The sequence below is a fragment of the Durio zibethinus genome, chromosome 22 (assembly GCF_047325235.1).
Source record: "Durio zibethinus cultivar Kanyao isolate XHJ-2024 chromosome 22, ASM4732523v1, whole genome shotgun sequence".
In the NCBI taxonomy this organism is placed as follows: domain Eukaryota; kingdom Viridiplantae; phylum Streptophyta; class Magnoliopsida; order Malvales; family Malvaceae; genus Durio; species Durio zibethinus.
In genome coordinates this window covers 4,560,619-4,582,237 of record NC_143183.1, presented here as the reverse complement: position 1 = coordinate 4,582,237, position 21,619 = coordinate 4,560,619, and positions in this window count along the sequence as shown.

Genomic DNA, 21,619 nt, shown 5'->3' with positions numbered 1-21,619 from the left:
ATAAAAATCCTGCAAAACATCATGGATTAGTTTTCAAAATTTTATTATTATTATTATTATTATTATTATTATTATTATTATTATATTTTTAAGACATCCATAATCAAATAAATCAATAGCATAAGATAAGTAAAAGCAAAAAAATAAACAAATATTGTACCGATAGTTGGATTAAGTCCAAGGTGAAGTCCAAAATAGAATGAGCTTTGGATAACCCAAATTAAATCTTGATCCAAGCTTAGAATGAAGGAGCTGGATGACTTTAGCTCATGGTTGGGCTTGAGCTTTCTTTACACAAGCTAGGATGTATTGTTACAATTGGATCAGACTGCGAATGGATCAAGATGTGGGTCTTAAAATGGGTCGAAGGAACCTGATCTTTTAACGCCTAAAAACTATGCCATTTTTACCATGGCATATAGACCAAAATCATTTTTCTTTCAATTTTCCAATTTTGCTTATTTCTCTAATCCTCATTTCTCCCTCACTTTTCTTTAAAGAGTTGCTAGAAACCTCAATCTTTTTTCAAAATCTGATGCATCACCACCATTGTCACCATTGTAGTTCATCGATGCTCCTTTTCCTTTTTTTCCATTTCCTATTATCCATGAGCTATTAGAGGTTTCTTCAAAATTCAAACCTGAGACATCTGCGTATGTGGTTTTCTTTTGTTTTTTACTTTGCCTTTTTTTGTGGCTTATTGACAGTAGGTTTTGGTGGGATTTTAATAATGGTGGTAGAACTAGTTTTAAGCAGTGGAAGGCTATTGTGGTGTTTGCCTCGATGGTTTGCTTTTGTGGCTTGTGATTATGTATGTCTTACAATTATAGGCTCTACCTTTTGTGTGTTTATTGTGACTAGAAAATTTCAAATGATTGAGGTTGCTAGAAACTAGGAACTCAATCTAGTTATTGAGTCTTGCTCGATTTTTTTTGGTTCCCAGTAATTGTTGCAATTTGTTACAAGTTTCTTAGGTTGGATCTGTGGATTGATGGCTAGCTGGTAGTATTGGCAGTTGGGTGATTTTGGATAACTGGGGTGATGGTTATTTCATAGCTAATAGAGAAAAAGGGAAGATGATTTTTGGCTGATTTTTTTCTCTATTTGTTCCTCTAATTGGCTATGTTTATTCAATTTAAATTCAAGTCTATTTATAGGGGAGATTTGTAGAGTCCTTAATCACTTAGGATTTAGTTTTCAAAAATTTTTGCATTATTAAAGAATCAACATTTATCTTTAAAAAATTTGAACTCAAGCCAAGTTATCACCAGTCCTTTATCATTTTCTTTTCTGCTATTCCCCTTATTTTATTTTATTTTATTTTTGATAATTAGATTATTTAAAGAAAATATAAATGGAATTGAAGAAAAAGATAATCAATAACAAAGAAATCAATAAAATTAAAAATAACTGAAAAATAAAAATAGATAGAGAAACAAATAGAAAGAATTACTAAGATAAATATACATAGTTACATAAAAATCCAATAAATGTAAAAATCATGAAATAAAATAAAAAATAAAAAATCCAACCATTAGGCTTGAAGCAAGTCCAAGCCTTATCAGTTTGGGCCTCGAACAAAATGAAGTATCTACAAAAAAGTACAAATCAGCCCAAATCAAGTGGATTCTAATGAAACTTGAATTATTGAAAATTTGCTTTAGCCTACTCTCATAATATGGTGTCTTCAATTATATGCATTTGTTAATTTTTTTTTATTTGAATATATAAAGATTGAATCTGATTATGAGAATTAAAAATTTGGCTTTCTACTAAGAATATTGGTAAGATTATACGCATTTGATATAGTTATTCATGCATTTGATTTAGAGTCCATTTGGATGTACGGTAAAATTAGTTTCAGTAAGATTGAAAATAGTAGTAAAGTGAAATTAGTTATTATAGCAGTAAGATTAAAAGTAGTGATGAGATATATATTTGTATATAAAAAAAACGATGTGGTGAAGTAAGAATAAAAAATGACTATTAAGAGCCTTCTTCTATAAGTGTATTAATAAATTATTTTTATGTATATTTTAATGTTATTTATAACTTTAATTAATTAATTAATACATATAATTTATTTATTTATTAATTTATTATATGACATAAAAATTATTTATTTATTATTTTAGTATATAATACAAAAATTATTTATTTATTAATTTATTATATAATAAAAATTATTTATTATATTATATCAACAAAAACTATTTCAATATTTTTAAATAAAAAACAAAAAAAAAAGGAAACTTATAATTTTATGGCAAAAATGAAAAGAAAACATAAAAGGTAGACTTTAAAAAAATGGTAAGTTTAAATTACTTTGACTAAAGCTAAAAGCTCTAGTTATAGCTAAAAGCTCCAATGGTTAACTAACACTAACTATGCCTTAATGTTGATATTCAAACGATAAAATGGCACCTTTAAACTTAAAAAAGTGCACAAGTCATACCGCACTGATGTTTCAGCAGCATCCAAATGATCCTTTAGTAATTGATACATAACTTCTTTTGTACTCAATTAGCATGTTAATATCTAATTTCTCCAATTAAAAAGAAAAAAAATTGCAAGGAACCTTTATTTTTAGTTTTGTGTCTATATCTATTCAAATTCTACTAACATAATTCCAACTTTATATACGTATTCACAATGCCAAAAAATAATAAATTAATAATCAATACCAATACTATATATAAAAGTAATAAGTCCACAGTCCAAATAGTTAACTGCATATATTCACTTGATAATGTATTAAATTAATTACTTTATCTTTAATTAATAATTTTTTTTATTTTGTTATTAAGGTTGATGTTTTTGTTTTTGACCAAAAAGGTTCAAGTTTTTAATATAAAGTAAAATTTCCTTAATTGATATTTTTTATTAAATTAAATATTAATTACTTTTTATTTATTTCCTTATTAACTTTAAACTCTTTCTAAAATAAAGGTTTTTAATAAAATTTAAATTTAGTAATATCAAAATTGAAACCTTTATTACATCATAATTAAAACCTTTATAATTTACCCACAAATTATGTATGTTCTAATGGAAAAAAAATTGGTATATAATTAAATCACAATAATTGAATTGTGTTTTATTTTGTTGTTCCTTTTTTATTTTTTGTTCATGCTTCTTGATGTTGAGGTTCGACCGGATGTCTTTTGCAGGGACTTCTTATATGTTATCATTGTGAACCCATGGGATCTTTCTTTATTTGTGGCAACTACATTCTTTTTTTTTGTTTCGCTAATTTTGTTCTGCATTAACTTGTATTTTTTTTATTCTTTAACCACCCATTTGTTGAGAAATGACTAGAAAATTCTAACAAATGTGAAACATGTATATTTTTAACTTGTGCTACAATATCACCACTTGCTATAATACCATCGAAAAGTTGGAAAGATAGAACATCTAGAATTCTATGAAAAATTAGGTGCAGTAACTTTTGACATGTGCATTACGTGCTATAGTACCATTATCGCTACAATAACTATAAACTGCTACAATGACAATAGACTACTACAATGAAATGCAAAAAATTTTACTTATAAATAAACTGAAGGTGCAAAAGCTTAAATGTCCTTAGAGTACCTGAAAATGGCTTAAAAAGCTTGGTGAAAGCACTAAAGAAGTGTCAAAATAGGTGTAGCATGTAATTCAATATTGGTGGTATATTTTGGGGTTTGTAGTGTCTCTCTCTTAAGATAGTGGGAAACACTTGTATAATCCCGAGAAGTGAGTGCTTGTTGAAATGGTGCATGGTTGGGGCTAGTGTAGCCCTTGTAATCTCGGTTCTTTGATAGTGATTATTTTCTTTCTGTAGATGTAGGCATAATGCCAAACTATGTATATTGTTGATGTTCTCTATATTCTTTTGTTACTATTTAATATTTCTATGAAAGTAGATCCAGATGGTGAAAAATTAGTTACTATTCATGTATATGCTACTATTCACATATACAATGCTATTTATGTATACAAATAACGGTGGTTCCACATTTTAGATTCTTCTCACTATAAATGGAATCAAGCTATACTAATTCTTGACAAAGTTGGATCGGAGCATGCCTGATTCCTAACACCAACCACTATTAGGCTCATTCTTAACTTAAGGCACATCAAGATCCTTTTTCCCCCTTATAGATATGCCTTGTGACCATAGAACATGCCTCAGTAGAAGCAAATTCACCAATACCTTTTTAAATTTTAAATATATATAGCTAGATCAACATTGAGCTATTTATTTCCCATAATAGCATAACTTGGAGTGTAGACTATTTACTTTTCATTTTTTCTCCTTTTCAGTTCCATCAAAGTTGTTAAAAACATCACACAATATTTTTCCATATATTGCATCTAGTGGGAAGAGCATAATGGCAAGCTCCCTAAGTAACACTTTTATATTATTAATTAGGGGCACTAACAGTCCATATCTCCCTCTATACCTTACCAACCATATTATGAAAGCTACTTGGAGCACAAATGCCAACTTTACCAAGCTCTTTCTTCCATAATCTATAACCAGACTTTATTTAAAACATTGAGCCAAACAATTCTATCAAAATTTCTTTATACATGTGAGGTCACAATTTAAAAATAAAAAAAAATTCAAATGCTAAATTTAAATTTCAGATTTGTTAAATATAAATTATATAAAGCAATTGAGACTTTACATCCTTTATCCACACAACTAATAAGAATATTGTAAATTAATTCACTTAATCTTATGACTTTTAATTTTAGCCCACATAAAAAAAACCAAGAAAAACAATTTACTTATTAAAATATTCAAATATATATCTAGTCTTAGATAGCATTTTACTCTTTTGTTAACTAGTTTATTTTATTTGAGATGAAACTTTTATTAAATTTGAAAATTCTATTGTTGTTTTGTCAGCACCTTTAATGTACAGAAATATGTAGTATTACAACTTGCATTGTACTTTATGGTAAATAAAGTTGACATTGATGGCTTTTAATTAGTTGTAGTAAAAAATTCACAAGGAACAAAAGTTCATTTGCAAATATAATTGTTGAAGGTCAGTAGTAAATGGTTTTTAGCACACATATATTATATATATCATGCACCCCTTATAATTTTTTTTTTTTGTATTTGGATTGTTATAATTAAATTAAGAATTTAGTATTTTATTAGTCTTATAATATCGGTAACATGTGTGAAGAAAGCATGACAAACTTCTTGTAAAGTTCCTTTGATGCAATCTACATGATCTTCAGTTATCCTATTAAAAACCAAAAGAAAGAAAAAGAATCTTATAATCTTCATTGTTCTAAGTTATTGAGGAATCATCATCCAAAATAATCATAGCAATAGGAATCATCATAATTACAATTATGTTGTAGAATAGTAAAAAATTTTAAGATGGAAACATTAGTTCATTGACATTGCAACCCCACTAACCTTTAAGCTTGAAATTAAGGCTTCCTTTTTGTGGATGGGGATCACAAGAAAAAGACAAAATAATTTTTTTACACCATTGGCTAAGATAGACAAGTGAGAGAAAAGAATGAGTCTAGATCAAAAAGCTTTACAACATTGCAAGAAAAACATCAAAATTAGCTTTTTTTTTAAATAATTAAAGATAACAATAATATATGAGGCTCATGCTCAGCACTGAAAGCCTTGTATATATATTGATTTATTGCAACAACTACAAAAGTAGTTAGATGCCTTGCCCTCAACTTAGGTGTGTTAGGACTCTTATAAGACACAATAATAGTATCACAAATTATCAAAAATTGCTTATTTTTCTGGGTGTTTGAGGTGCAGGGCTACCATAAAAGCGATATCATTTGAAAAGGGTTTTACAATAATTTGATTTCATGCAAACTATTCCTCTAACCCTTCTAGCTTCGTGTTGAGCTAACCAAAGCGCATTATCCAGCATGTGCGATGTTGTATAACTTTTTGCATTAGTTTTGGGAGCAATAGGATATGTATGTTATGCCTGTTGCTCATTGAGGGCATTGATGTGCTACACTGCAAGAGTGTTCACCGGATTATGATTTTAGGTATGCATCAATTTCTCATCATCACATTTAGAATCCAATGCGTAGATCCAAATTTCAATCTTTTCTAGTTGTTAATAAGCCTACTAAAGATACGATAAGTTATAACTTTAATAGTTATTATTTTTACAATATTAAATACATGTTTTGTATATTGACTTTCCTTGTTAATATTTTGTAGGTGAGCTCACTAGCATTGGCAATTATTCATAGTGCTATTTTTGGTGGATTACATCAAGAAGTGGATGCATGGAGAGATAAGGTTTTTAAAGCACATGCTATCTTATCTAGATTGTTTATGATAGGTCTTACTAGTGTGTTTATACCAAGTCCATCATCATATACATTAACTCTTGGACCATCTACAATTCTATTGCCTGATCCCCCTTATTCCCCACCTTTAGCATTGATGGTAGTCATTCGATGCCCCTAGCTTTACACCTTTATCATCAACTATAGTACTGCTCAATCCCTCAACATCAAAGATAGCATTGCTCACTCTATCATAACTTGTATATTTTTTATTTAAGATACCTAGGGTCAAGGAGTTAGACTTTTTTATGTATACCTCAGATGTACATTAATTTTGTTATTGTAATTATATTTTTGCATGATATTATATTTTTATGTTGGCATATATGATCTTGATATATAAAATATGCATTAAAGAAATTGCTAAATAAAATATACATTAAAGAACCTACTAAATATAAAAATATAAAACATCAAATTAATAAATAAAAAATGTCTATATAAAGTCATCAATCTATTTTAATTGTTTCTTGGGTGGCTATATTAGAGTTTTTGCTAAACAACAACTTGAAAACCTTTATGCGGGGTACATATGTAGCCTTCTATCTTCGAGCACATTCATATATAATCCTATGCCAATTGCATACAATCAAAGGTATTGATGAGAACAGCTTCGTGAACACCTACACAAAATAAATAGATATTATAAGTATAAATTATAATGTGATTATAAATAATAGAAACGAAAAATATCAAATCTAAATAATGATAGTTGCACAAAATAACAATCATTTACAAATCCAATTGTAATGACTCTTTGTTCCAATGGTACATGTGGTATAGATCTAATAGGGTGATAGGTCAATCATTATCCCAAATTGATTATATTAGCACAATATTATATCACAAGGCAATCAAATGACTTATATCAAGTAAAGTCATCCACTTTTTGTATGAGATACAAGTGTCGAAACATGATAAGGTTTCCATCAATTCATCAACATGCTTCATAGATTTATACAATGTGACTTATTTGCCTCAATATCGAATCAACTCATCAATTAAATCGTGTCCCACTTGTTTCAAACCATTGATACCTAATCCAAGCAAACCAACAATAAAACAAAAACCATAATGTTCATCTACCTCAACATCATTGATGGTCTATATAATGGATATAACTCCATTAGAAAACTAGACAAATATCGTATTTTTATTTACCATGGGAATGCTAAACTGGAAATTTATCGATCTGTGTTGTCACTTTTATTAAATTTACAATGATTGGTGGTGATGTACTATGCTGTATAGATAATACAATTTCCTAGTGTGATTGGTCACATCGCATAGATTTATTTGCTTTAATTGCTCTACAACCTTTTGTCTTAGCAATTTCTAATAGTGGAATCAAAGTAGTTGTTGATGGATCACCTAGTTTTCACAACTTTCCTTTTATGGATAATTTATCGAACTCATCAAAATTGTTGAAATGTTTTATGATTCGTTCAACTTCAGACGTAATGGTCAACTCTTCTGATATGTCATCCACTTTGCTCTTTATTAAATCGAACTTTTTCCAATGAGAATGCATTTAGATAAAGAAATTGGACTTCTCAACCTAATATGCTTTGCAATTTTATGTTCACAAGGTAATCCATGTGTGCATATGATAATGCAATCACAACATTGCTTGTTAATCCCAATTTGATTTGCTTGTTTTGCCTATATAATATCATATTGAGTGTGCTACAAGAAACCAAACCTCACAACTATTTAAACAATTAAGGCTTGTAATTATGCTCGACAATTATAACATTTCTCTTAAATAAAGCCTTTATCTCTATATGTTGCAGCTCAATAATGGTATTAATTATACTCTATGATGATCAAAATTTCATTAAGATAATCCAAAGTGTTTTTTCAATTTCGAATGTACATTCTCGAACCTAAATGAATTAATAAAGGTATATTAGAATGAATATTTTGTTATGAATTATGCAAATCTAAATAATCTTAAGAAAAAACTAAACTAAATCATACATATTTGTTGCAAAATTTTCAAAATACATTACTTTATCTCTTAAGTAGCAAGAATTCTCTTCTTATATGTTGTCAATCACTACTCTTTCATATACTTCATTGCACTTGAATAAGTCTGATAATCAATTTTCAATGTACTTAATACCTTTTGTACTCATCATGAGTAGAAAAAAGCATAAAGACATTCTAACCAGACATGAATGCCTTCCACTTCTCCTTCCCTTTAAAAAACTTTTCACAATTCACAAGCACGTTTTTTATCTACATAAAAGATTTGTTGTGTTGGGAAATGTACCAAGAAACATCAAACTTTTTAACATAAAAAATGCCTAATAGGAGTTGTCATAGTGCTTGATTTACATGTACATAAATGCAATAAAAAATGTCATTTTAGTGGAAGTTACACCTATAATCTCAAATAAAAAAGGATGGTATTTGTTTATTTTATAAGTGCAATCATAATCAAGACATATGGAAAGACATGAAACAAATCTATAACAGTAGGATGAGCTTAGAATAAGTCTCTTACATAGTAGCTTAACTTGTTAGTTTTATGCTAGTCAACGTATTTAGAATCATACAACTTTTTTATGAATTGTTATATTTGTGATTTACCAGCTTTCTCAACATGTTTGTATCTTTGATGTTCATTGTATATAGTTTTTATAATGCTGACATTCTTCTCATTATGTTATTTTAGGGTCAACAGTATATTTCTAAGTTTGATCATATTGTTTGACATATAAGTCACTATTTTCTTTTCTTTGTTAGATAATCAACCCACAAATAATTATCCCTCTAATTATTTTATTGACAGACGATTATAGAACATACAGACTACCTTTACACCATACTATTCATCGCTTGCCAATTTAAACCCATATAGCTGAAATGGGCAATCACACTTCTTTATTCATATTCCCTTACACTTCATTTTTTTTACATTTACCTTATTCTTTTGCTGCCTATATTTTTCACTACATTCACATGCCAATCTAATTCTAGGGTTTTTGCTTGGACCTTCCAAATCATAGTTTTTAATCACAACTACAAAACCAATATTTTTTTCTAACCTGTCTTACCTAAGAGATCAATGCTTCCCTACTACAAAACACCTATACATCAATTTGATTTATCACATTTTGCATCTATATGAACTAACATTAAAAGCACAATTTTTCTGCCTCATAAAGTTTACTTTAAAAACATAATCTTACCTTTTTAGTGTAAATAAAGAACTACAATCATATTTGGTATCCAAATTCTATAGTGATTCATTCTACTTTATTAGAGCAATTTTAAAATTGTTCTAAATGTTAATAAAAATTCAAAAAAATTTATTACTTCCATAAATGTATTTTTGGTACATATTCATTATTTTCGAAAATGAATTTTTGAAAATTACTGAACAATCCCATATATGTTCATTAGTTACTATAAAGATTCTTCCGAAAATTCATTTTCAAAAAATAAAGATATTTCTAGTAATTCATATCTGATCGCACATATATTTTAACAAATGCATTTTCGAATACTAAATTTAATTTTCAGAAACGTATTTTTGAAATGTGCAAATTTAGGGATAAAATTAACTTACCAGATCATCATCTTCAAAATCTTTATTTGTGCACGTGCTTTTCTTAAGTCTACTTTCCATTTTGACAATGTATAAGATATTACAAATACTTTTACAAATTTTGATTGTGAATTTTGACCAAAGATTGATGGTTGCTGGGAAGAAGAAAGAAAAAAGAAAAGGGAATAAGAGAAGAAAAGAAGAGAAAATAATGAGGAAAGGTATAAGAAGGATAATAAAATAATTTATTAATAGGTATTTAAATAATTTCATTTAAAGTTAAATTTACAATATAATTATTGGAGTGTATAAAGCAATTATTGGGGTGTGAATGGAACCCTTCATACAAAACAACATTGTGGTGAAATGAGAATGTAAATTGACCATTAAGGCTTTATTCTAAAAGGGTATTGACAAATTATTTTTTTATACATTTTAATGTTATTTATAACATTTCTTAATTTATTAAATAATACAAAAATTATTTATTTGTTAATTTATTATATAATAAAAATTATTTATTATATTAACAAAAATTATTTCAATATTTTTTAAATAAAAAGCCAAGAAAGAACAAAAAAAATTGAAACATAATTTTATGGCAAAAATGGAAAAAAAAAACACAAAGGATAAAGTCGACAAAAAGTATGGTAAGATTAAATTATCTTTTTTTTTTTGGTAAGAAAAAAATTAAATTTTCTTGACTAGAGATAAAAGCTCCAATAATTAACAAGCACTAATCGTACCACAATGTTGTTACTCAAACGATAAAATGACACGTTTGAACTCAAAATGGTGCACCTGAAAGGCTTTAACTTAAACAATGCACAAATCACGCATGATGTTTCGGTGGAATCCAAATGATCCATTGTTGATTGACGCATGACTTTTGTTTACTCAATTAGCATATTAATATCTAATTTCTCCAAATTAAATAGATAAAAAAATTACATGGGACCTTTACTTTTAGTTTCTTGTCTGTATCTATTCAAATTCTACTAACATAATTCCAACTTTATATATGTTCACAATACTAAAAAATAATAAATTAATAATCAACATATATCAATATCATCAATATCAATACTATATATAAAAGTAATATAAAGTGAATTTTCCTCAATTGGTTTTTTTATTAAAATTAAATATTAATTAATTTTTACTTATTTCCTTATTAACTTTAAACTCTTTCTAAAATAAAGGTTTTTAATAAAATTTAAATTTAATAATATTAAAATTAAAACCTTTATAATTTACCCACAAATTATGTTCGATTTCACAGAAAAAAATTGGTATATCATTTTTATTTTCTGTCTCATTTAATAATCTTTCTAATCAATTTATAATCTGTTTTCTCTCATATCATTTTTATTTTCATAATTTCATTACAAATATATATATTCATCAAATTAGGTTATTGAACAAGAATTTACTTGATTTTATTAATATTTTATAATTATTTGGTTTATTTGATATTTAAAAATTTTGAATATTAAATATTTATTATTTTTAAAATTTATATTTATATATAAATATATATATGTATATATAAATGTATGGTAATGAAAATGTATTTTATGCATATATAAATATTTTAGATAAAATATTAAATAATATCTGTAAATCAAAATGCATTGTACGCATCAATCCGATAACAAAAGTGATAAGCCCACCAATACTCAGGCTGAAACCTTTCCAATTCCAATATATTACTCCTTTTAGGACAATTCACACATCTAAAGTAGAATTATGTAAATAAATCTAAATATTTAGTTTTGTAACATTGAAAAAATAAATTGTCATATCTATATTTTATCTAGGCTTAAACCTCCCTTCAGATTTTGTAAAAAAAACTAAAATATCCTCTCTTCAGATAATTTTAAAGATGCTAAAAATGTACTTTCTCGCATGGTTTGATGCAATTGAATTTTTTGTTATTCTATTTATATTTATTTTCAAAATTTCAAAAAATCTCAAATTAAGTAAGCTTAATTTTATTGATGCATATAATTACTTTTAAAGTATCTTTAATACTTGTAAATTTTTTTTAACTTATGATCTTCTTTAAAAATTACAATCTCAAATTGAAATTTGCCAGAAGAACAACTTTGAGAACAATAATATAAAAACTCAAATGACCAATATTCCAAAAGCTAACTTCTAACAAACTATGTATTAAATTAAACAAATTATTAATAGGAAGATATCACATTTGGTTTAATTTTCCAACAGAAACCAAGAGAACTCAACTCTATACTCTAATCTATATGTATATATATAAGATAAATGATAAAGACCCAATCAGAAAGGCATAAATGGAGGGTGGTGGCACATGTATAGTAAGGTTTGTAGCCATTAGTTATGGCCTTCGGTCTTGGTTGCGCTAGTAAATTTTTCCTTCACACCACCTGCCTTAGAAGGTGAAGGGCCACCTCCTGCGTGACACTGTTTAGTATTACATAAAGGTGGTTTTCCTGTGATTAGATTTCTTCGAATCTCTTCATTCACCTTCTTTCCTACAATAACCCAAAAAAAAAAAAAAAAACTGACGAACTCAAAAGAGAGAGATAGAAATAATTAGGAAGAACGTTTCATAAATAGTTATAAGTAACGTACCCAAATGTGTGTTTCTGGCTGAAGTTGGAGGTAAGAGCAATAAAGTAATGATATCAGAAGAAGTAAAGAAAGGACATGGGATATCTTGCAGGCCATGTTTGCTAAGAAAATGATTTCTAGCTAAAGCCGATGGTAGCTTGACTGGATTGGGTTGTGATTATGAAGGAGGAATATAAAGCATTTTGGGAATCAATTTATTGCTATACAAGATTGACTAAATTGTTAATGGTTAAATAAATACTTATTAAAATAAGAATATTTGGGTTCATGCTCCACTATAAGGTTGGAAATTTGACAGATTCACCAATAGTTGCTCAAGTCTTGGCTTTTTTTTTTTTTTTTACTTTTTTTGACAATTGCTCATTGTTAGCTCCATTATAGATTTGGAAGTTTGAGAGCTGGACCAACAGTTGCTCCTATACTGCTTCTCTTATCCCTTAGCTTAGGCCTTTTTTATATAAAAAGACTGCTTATTAAGTAAGAATACTTGGGTTCATGATAAAGTTGGAAATTTGAGAACTTCACCAATGGTTGCTCCAAGTTTTTTCTTTTCTTTACTTATTTTAACAATTGCTCATTGTTAGCTCCATTATAGAGTTAGGAGTTTGACAACATAACCAATAGTTACTCTTATATCTTTTCATGGATAAAGTCAAATCGGATCAAGCTCGACTGATATTATTTAAATTCTTGCTTAAAATTCAGTTTGGCTTGTTGGGTTTTAAAGAACATAATTTTTTTAAAAAACAAAAATAAAAATATGTAAAATATTAATACTTCAAATATATTTTATAATTAAAATTAAATAAAAATAATTTTATTAATATTTTAATATTTGAGCTTGAACTAATTTACTTAGTCTTGTGATTTTTATTTCAACTCTCACATAAAAAACCAAGTAAAACAATTTACTTATTAAAATACTCAAATACATATCTAGTATTAGAAATCATTTTACTCTTTTGTTAACCAGTTTATTTTATTTGAGATGAAACTTTTATTAAAATTGAAAATTTTGTTGTTTCTGTATCAGCACCTCTAATGTACTAAAATATGCAGGGTTATGAGTTGCTTCGTACAATGAGACAAATAAGGTCGACACTGACGGTCTTTACTTAGTTGGAGTAAAAAATTCACAAGTTATGGAGTTAAGGGTCTTTCAATATTACGTAGGTTATATATACATATAAATTTTTTTGGTATTTGGATTGTTATAATTAAATTAAGAATTTTGTATTTTATTGGTCTTATAATATCGCTAACATGTGCAAAGAAAGCATCAAAAACTTCTTGTAAAATTCTTTTGATGTAATATACATGATCTTCAATTATCCGGTTAACAGACACAGAAAGAAAGAGAGAAGGAATCTTTATAATCTTCATCATTCTAGCAACTTCTATGTTATTGAGGAACCATCATCCAAAATAATCATAGCAATAGGAATCACAATAATTATAGCTATGCTTGGCATAACATAGAGATCCATAAATCTATAGCTAGACTTAACAAAAAGAATCATCATCAAATTTTTTTATTTAGGTGTGATTGGCCACCTAAAGAATCTATCCTTTTAAGAAGCTCATAAGCTTGACTAAGGGTCCTTAAAAGAATCAGTTTGGGTCTAATAACTAAAACAGGTCTCAAGAGTTCGATTACATATGGAGAAAGTTATAGCACCCCTACATGCCCATCTAAAGGATGATACCATTTTATTTTAAATTTTTCCTAAGGTCTTGATTCTAATGTTTTCAAGTTTTAATGTTTAAATATTAGAAATAATTTTTAAGATTCTTCCATTAATCTGGTAGACTCTTAAAAATATTTTTTCACTTCAAGAGTATTCAAGAATCTCATTTATTTTCTTAAAGAAGCTCCGTAATTGGAAAAAATGTTTAGTCATTTTTTTATTTTGGTTTTTATTATTGAAAATATATCTAATTATTCCACCATTAGGCCAAATTAGAAATATTTTTTTAAAAATTTTTTGAATTTCTAAATTCTCCACCATTTGGGCCTATTTACAATTTTTTTTATTTTTTTATCTTTGGCAAGAAAATATTATGACAATTATTTTTCTTGAAATTTCATTTAAATTCTTTCATCATTTAGGACAAATTTAAAGAAATTTCTCCCCTAGAGATTTCTTAGGAGTTTACCATTTGAAATTTCTAAAAATCTCATATTTGGATAATTATCAAATATTTTCAACCAAAAATATTTTTTTCTCTTTTTTTTTTTTGAAAATAAATATTAATTATTGTTTTTTGAAATTTTATCTAAATTATTCCACCATTTGGGACAAATTTAGAAAAAAATTTCTCATCTAAGAATTTTATAGAAATTTATCATTTGAAATTTCTAAAAATTCCATCATTGGATAATTAGTATTTATTCTCAAAAAATATTTTATCTTGTTTTATATTTTTTATTTTTCCTAAAATTTGATCATGCAAAATACTAAAAATAAATAAATAAACAAACGAAAAATACCAAAACAGCTTTGTTTGCGCAACTCAGCTTGAGGAAGAAAATCAGGAATAGCTCAGCTAGGCTTGAGACAAGGTTGATCGTGGGTCAATGTTCGGGTCAAATTGACCCAAATAGAAATAAGCGGATCCCAGAAAGTTGCTTAACGCCAAAATGATGTCATTTCAAGGTGGTATAAAAGACCAAGTTTCAACTTTCTACTTCAGATCTCCTTTTCCTTCTTTCTCTCTTATCTTCTTTCCTCTCCCTCTCTCTAGAACCGGATGAACTCCGATTGAATCTTCATCAAATTTTGAAAAATCTCACCAAAATCTAGGTTGCTTCACCGAAAGTTCGTCGAAAAATTTAACTTTCGTCGAAATCTTCAATTGGATTCTGGAAAACCTGTTGAAAAATTCAACCAGTGTTGAAATATGGGAATTTTCCAACAAATTCTCAGAAAAAAATTATTTTTTTTATAAAAAAACTTAAGAAATCTTTGAAATTTTTTTTGACCATTTTTTTCTTTTCTATGTGATCAATATCTGATTTTCGTATCTGTTGTTGCTTGCCATTACCAAGTTTTTATAGGGTTTCAAATCTGAGAACCCTAAATTGGAAAGGAACTTGAATCCCTTTCAAATTCAAACTTTAATTTTGATGTTAACCTAAATTGATAACCATAGAGAAACAAGCCTAGACAAATTAAACCACCTTAAAATTTTCCTAATTTTTTATTTTTTATTTTTTATTAACAAAATCTAAACCTAGTAACCCCCAGATAAATTAGGGTGTCTACAATGCTGTAGAATAGTAAAAAATTAAATGGAAACATTAGTTCATTGACATTGCAACCCCACTAACCTGTAAGTTTGAAACTAATTAAGACTTCCCCTTTATGGAAAGGGATGACCAGAAAAGGAGAACAATTTTTTTACATCGTTCGATAAGATAGACAAGTGAGAGAAAAGAATAAGTCTAGTTCAAAGAGCATTATACCATTGCAAGAAAAACATCAAAATTAGCGCTTATTTTTTACAATTTATTATTATTATTTTTTTTTGTATTTGAAGTTTTTAAAGTTTAAATTATAATCACAAAAATTAAGAGGTTAACTTTACAAGCTATTATTATTAACTTTTATATATTTCTTCTAACTCATTGTCATTGTGTAATTTCACTTATATTATTTAATATGTTTGGATTGACGATCCAATGTAATAAATTAAGAACAACAAATTTTTTTTAGTAGGGAATTTTTTGCAATTCAAAAGATCACTCAAGGCTTATCAGTACTAATCTAAAAAGTTTTAGTTTTACCATAAAAGGGAGATAAAAAAAAATAAAAAGATAAAAAATTTGAAGAAAAATGTAAAAGGATAAAAACATATACATAAAAAGTTGGAAGAAAAAAGTAAAAGGATAAAAACTTATACTTTTTTATTTTTGTGTTTTGTTAAATTGACGAAAAAGTCATTACTTGATAAAGTTGAAAATTAAAAAAATAAAAATTATATTATTTTATCATAATAGTCTTTGTAGATCAAAATTAGAAAAGTAAAATCTAAACTTAATTAACAATCTTGTAAATAGACAACACTTATATTTTTATATTTTTTTATTCTTATTTATTCATTTTAAAATAATTTGCTTTTGTAAATAATGATAGAAAATGATCATCTTTCTTATTTTATTTCTACTTACATTATTGTCATAACATATAGATCCATAAATCTATAGCTAGACTTAACAAAAAGAGTCACCACCAATCTTTTTTATCTAGGAGTAATTGGCCACCTAATAAATCTATCATTTTAAAGAGCTCCTAAGCTTGACTAAGGGTTCCTAAAAGAATAGGTTCGAGTCTTCAAGCCAGAACAGGGTTCGAGAGTTCAGTTATATATAAGGAATGTTATAACACCCCCACATACCCATTCAAATGATGGTACCATTTTATTTTAAATTTATTCTAAGGTCTTGATTCTAATGGTCTTAAATTTTAAGTTGAATATTGGAAATAACTCTTAGGATTTTTCCATCAATCTGGCAAAATTCTTAAAAATATTTCCTCACCTTAAGAATATTCAAAAATCCTAGTGGTTTTCATGAATAGGCTCTATTATCGGAAAGATTTTTTTATTTAGTTTTATTTGAAAATATATCTAATTATTCCACCATTCGGGCCAAATTAGAAATTTTTTTTTTTAATTTTCTAAATTCTCCACCATTATGAACTATTTAGAAATTCTTTTTTTTTATTTTTTTATTTTGGCTAGAAAATATTATGACAATTATTTTTCTTGAAGTTTCATTTAAATTCTTCCACCATTTGGGACAATTTTAAAGAAATTTCCTACCTAGAGATTTCTTAGAAATTTACCATTTGAAATTTCTAAGATTCTCATCTTTAGATAATTGTCAAATATTTTCAATAAAAATTTTTATTTGGAAAAGATAACAATTACTTTTATTGAAATTCAATCTAAATTATTCCATAATTTGGAACAAATTTAGATAAATTTCTCACCTAGAGATTTCTTAAAAATTTACCATTCGAAATTTCTAAAAATCTCATCCTTGGGTAATTTATATTTAATTCCAAAATTTTATTAATATTTTATTAATATTTTTTAAAATTGAAAATAAATATTAATTATTGATATTAAAACTTTATCTAAATTATTTCACCATTTGGGATAAATTTAGATAAAATTTTTCACTTAGAAATTTTATAGAAATTTACCATTTGAAATTTCTAAAAATTACATAATTGGATAATTAATATTTATTCTAAAAAAAATTTTATTTTGTTTTATATTTTTTATTCCTAAAATCTAATCATGCAAAAATACAAGAAAAAAAAAATAAACAAATGGAATAAGTAAATAGAAATAATAAAATAAAATAATAAAAAATAATAAAAATAACAAAATAGGGCACAACTCAACTTGAGGCACAAAATGCGACTCAGAAATGCAGCTCGATGGAATTAGCTCAACTTGGCCTGGTTGAAGGATTTAGTTGGGGACATGGGTCGGTGAAGTAGATTGCGCTTGGGTCAGATTGAATCAAATGGAAATACGGGATTCTGAAAGTTGTTTAACCTTCTAAACAACGCCATTTTAAAAGGCTATAAGTGCTAAAATTCATTCTTTTTTCTCAAGTTTCCCTTTTCCGACTCTCTCTTCCTTCTTCTTCTCTCCCTCTCTCTCTCTAAAATGGATGAACTCTGGTTTAATTCTTCATCAGATTCTGGAAATCCCATTGGAATCTGGGTTGGTTTGTTGAAAGTTCGTCAAAAAATTTAACCTTCGTCAAAATCTTTAACTGGATTCAAGAAAATCTGCTAAAAAATTCAACCGGCACTGAAAAATTCAATCGGCGCCAAAAAATTCATCGAAAACTAAAAATTTTGCAAAAATTTTCTAGAAAAAACTTATTTTTTTCCAAAAATTCTCTAACAAATTTTGACTGCTTTTATGTGGGACTTTGCTCTAATCTCTGTATTTTGCTCTTTGTGTTCTTCTCTGATCTGTGTTTATACTTGCTTTGATTTCTCTCTGTGTTTATGTTACCTCTGATCAATGGGTATTTATAAGAAAAATCAAAAGAATTTCTGTTCGATTGTGATTCACTTTATTGATAGGATTTCTGTAGTGTCACAAGATTTATCTATAAAGATTAAAACTAAACACAATTCTGCCAACACCCATTCATGGCAAAATCTACATTACTTTTTATTTTTTATATTTTTTTATCTTATTATAACAACTAGTTTAATAACATAGAAAAACTTGAAGATAAATCAAAGAAAAAACCCCTAAAAAATCAAAGATAAGCAGAAAAAAATAAATAACCAATAAAAAGATAAAACCACCTAAAAATAAAATAAAATAAATAAGTAAATAAATAAATAGATAAATAAATAAAATATGAAATAATAAATGATTAGGCTTAATAATCTAACTTTATTGGACCTAGCTAAATTGGTTTAGGCTCGGACCAAATAGGATGTCTACAGTTGCCCCTCTTTACACATTTCATGTGCAATAGAAATTATGCAAAGACGTAGATACGCCTCATGTCCAGATAATCATTTCAACATGTTCATTTTTTTATGTTTTGTTTTTTTTTAATTAGACACTCAAACTGGCTGAATGACACAAAACTTCCCTAAGTAGAGGCTTACAACTTTTAGAAAAATAAATATGGCTTATCTAAACAGAGGCTCAACTACTTCTGAAAATAAATAAAGCTCCTCTAATCAAAGGCTCAATGACTTTTGAAAATAAATAAAACTCATCTAATCAGAGGCTCAACGACTTTTTAAAAGTAAATAAAGCTCCTTTACAATCTTGCCCAAAGGAGTCATAGATTGTGTCTGATGAAATTTGTAATGAAAACTCAAAGATTCACAATTTAAGTTCAAAATTTAAAGGTTCACAATTCAAAGGTTCACTAGAATCTAGATTCACAAGAACCTTTCAAGTTCACAAGAATTCACTAAAATTTGATTCTCAAAATTTCAATTTCACAAGAATTTGATTTACAAAATTTCATATACGTAAAATTTTTCAACTTCACAAGAATTTAGATTCGTAAGATTTCAATATTCGCATTTGTGATATTCACATCCAAAATTTTAATTTAGGAATTTGCATGCAAACTGCAAGGCTCACATCCAATATTTAAAGATTCGAATTCTCAAGATTCACTTTCAAATTTTGGAGATTCAGACCCAAAAGATTTTTTTTTTTTTAAATTTCAAGGGATTCACTTCCCAGATTTCAAAGATTTTGATTCAAAACTTTCTCATTTAAAAACTTCAAGATTTCATCCAAAATTTCAAACTCCTCATTCGAATTCAAAGATTCACATTCAATAAATCTTAGAGCTTCACACCTAAGTTCAAAGGTTCACATTCGATAAATTTGGGGTTCACATCCAAAAAGTTTAAAGCTTTTTAAATATTCACATTCGAGTTATTTTTAAGTTTCTCATTCAAAGGTTCTCATTCACAAATTTAGAGATTCGTATCCAAAAGTTCAAAGCTTCTCATTCTAGTTCAGAGATTCACATTCGATAAATTTTAGAGTTTCACATCTCAAATATTCTCATTTAAAACTCAAAGATTCTTATTTGAAAACTTAAATAGTCTTATTTGAAACTTAAAGATTCTTATTTGAAAACTGAAAGATTCTTATTTGATACTGAAAGAGTCTCATTTGAAAAACTTAAAGATTCTCAAAGATTTTCATTTAAAAACTCAAATATTCTCATTTGAAAACTCAAAGATTCTCATTTGAAACTTAAATTTATCTTAAGAAATTTCATCAAAAGATTCAAAAATTTTTTCAAATGACTTTCAAACTTTTATCAAAGTCAAAATTTTATATGTAATGAATGTCATGATCAATGATGCAAATGCAACAATTTGGATTCTCACAATAATGTAGATGCCATGCTTTAGGTCATAATTCAAATGTTTGTTAGCTGATGCATGTCTAAACAAAGTTTTAAATATTCACAAATTATGTGCAGGTATTGTTCAAATGATGATGTAAACATAATGCATGTAATGCAGATAATGTCATGAAATTCTAATTAATTGTGGTAACATGGTTCTCAAGATTCTTTCATCCTATATTTTGCCTTTTCAGTTACTCAACACTAGCTATCCCAGAATAAATTCTATTAACTAATCTACATCATTTGATCACAACTTACAAGCTTCTCAGCACCAGCAATTTTAGCATAAATTTATTCCATTGATCCATATTATTTCCATCATAACTCATAGGCTTCCCAGAACTAACCATTTTAGAACAAATTTCATCCATATTATTTTCATTATTTGATCATAACTCACAAGTTATGTCAACTAGTCCATCACTATATTTATCACTTGGTCATCCTAGATGTCTTTCCAAATCATCTTTTCAGGTTTCTGCCATCTTTTCAATTTTTTTGCCTCCATCATCTTAGATTTCTTTTCAAAAGAATACAGGAATCTTTCATGAACATCATTATTCATTATCATTACAATTATAACAAATATAATGCAATCATACATTTTCTTGATTTATTCTGAAGATGCAAAAATAAAAGAACATAAGGTTAATTGGAAGAAAGGTAATCAATGAAGAGCAAGTCTAGCACAAAAATCAATGGGCAAATGAATAAGTTCAAAGCATGTCATTAGGATGAATGGTATTGAATGGCACCATAATGTCTAAACAATGAATACTTAGACAATTCTTAACATTAATCTAGAATTTTTTTCAAAAACTCATTCTTTTAACTTTCGAGATCATTTTGAGCTTATCAAACTTTGCCTCAACTTTGAAGGATCTTTAAATGTATTTGATATTTTATATATTTGAACTGTCTCTCCAACTTTTAGCTCAAAGGTTTTTTTACCCAATTGCCTTTTTAAGTTTTCAATTTGAGTATTCCTTTTATCTCATTTTACATTTTTTTCATTCTTTCAGTTTTCTCTTTTTTTCTTTTTTTTCCTTTTTATTCTTTTTATTCTTTTTCATTTTTTTTCTTTTTTTCCTTTTTTTTCATTTTTTTCCATCTATTATTGATATCTTCCATACATCCACATAGCACAATTAAGCATGCCTTAGCCC